The sequence below is a fragment of the Cebus imitator genome, unplaced genomic scaffold (assembly GCF_001604975.1).
Source record: "Cebus imitator isolate Cc_AM_T3 unplaced genomic scaffold, Cebus_imitator-1.0 Scaffold258, whole genome shotgun sequence".
In the NCBI taxonomy this organism is placed as follows: Eukaryota; Metazoa; Chordata; class Mammalia; order Primates; family Cebidae; genus Cebus; species Cebus imitator.
Genome location: NW_016107573.1, coordinates 1080689 through 1081712, shown reverse-complemented (window position 1 = coordinate 1081712; position 1024 = coordinate 1080689). Strand labels below are relative to the sequence as shown.

The following is a 1024-nucleotide window of genomic DNA, read 5'->3' as shown; positions in this document are numbered from 1 at the left end:
AAAAGAAAAGAAAAGCTAATGCTTCGGTGATAACTGCATGCCAGGTACTTTCCATACTAATTCATTTAATTCTAACAACAACCCTATGTTTATCTCAATTTACAGATGACCAAACTGAGGCACAGAGAGGCCCGCACCACCTCTAACTGCTCCTTACCTGTGCGAAAGGCTCTAAAAGGCAGCTTCCGTAAGGGCTGTAGGGAGTGGCGCAAGGCAGTGTTCTCACAGTGATGGAGGCTATAACCAAGCAAAAATGAACCATTAAATATTATTCTTAAATTACTGGATTAGTTGGCAAAATTTAAATACTCAATAACAAGACTGTATTAATGTAAATTTCTTGGTTTTGACAATTGTACCATATGTAAGAAAATCTCCTTGTAGGAGAAAAACTGAAAATTTTTTTTCCAAAATAAAATAATGTCACCAAGCTGGAATGTACTGGTGCGATCTTGGCTCACTGCAAACTCTGTCTCCTGGGTTCCAGTGATTCTCCTGCCTCAGTCTCCCAAGTAGCTGGGATTATAGGAGTGTAACACTATGCTTAGCTAATTTTTGTATTTTTAGCAGAGATGGGGTTTCACCATGTTGGCCAGGATGGTCTCGATCGCCTGATCTTGTGATCCACCTGCCTCAGCCTCCCAAAGTGCCGAGGTTACATTATTTTTATTTTTATTTATTTATTTAGAGACAGAGTCTCACCCTGTTGCCCATGCTGGAGTGCAGTGGCACAATCTCGGCTCACTGCAACCTCCACCTCCTGGGCTCAAGCAATTCTCCTGCCTCAGCTTCCCAAGAAGCTGGAATTACAGGCATCCACCACCATGCCCAGCTAATTTTTGTATTTTTAGTGGAGACGAGGTTTTTTTTTTTGTTTTGTTTTTGTTTTGTTTTGTTTTGTTTTTTGAGACGGAGTTTCGCTCTTGTTACTCAGGCTGGAGTGCAATGGCGCGATCTCGGCTCACCGCAACCTCCGCCTCCTGGGTTCAGGCAATTCTCCTGCCTCAGCCTCCTGAGTAGCTGG

The 1024-nt window shown here is 43.0% G+C and overlaps 1 protein-coding gene across 2 annotated transcripts in view; it reads right to left on the bottom strand.

Annotated features, from left to right (window-relative positions):
- PISD (phosphatidylserine decarboxylase) overlaps positions 1-239 on the bottom strand; it is a 32693-nt gene extending 32454 nt beyond the window's left edge. For both annotated transcript variants that reach the window (XM_037728185.1, XM_017499523.2), the window contains exon 1: positions 158-239. The gene's annotated coding sequence lies outside the window, so the exon portion shown is untranslated. The remainder of the gene's footprint in view (positions 1-157) is intronic.
- Positions 240-1024: the final 785 nt, after the last annotated feature.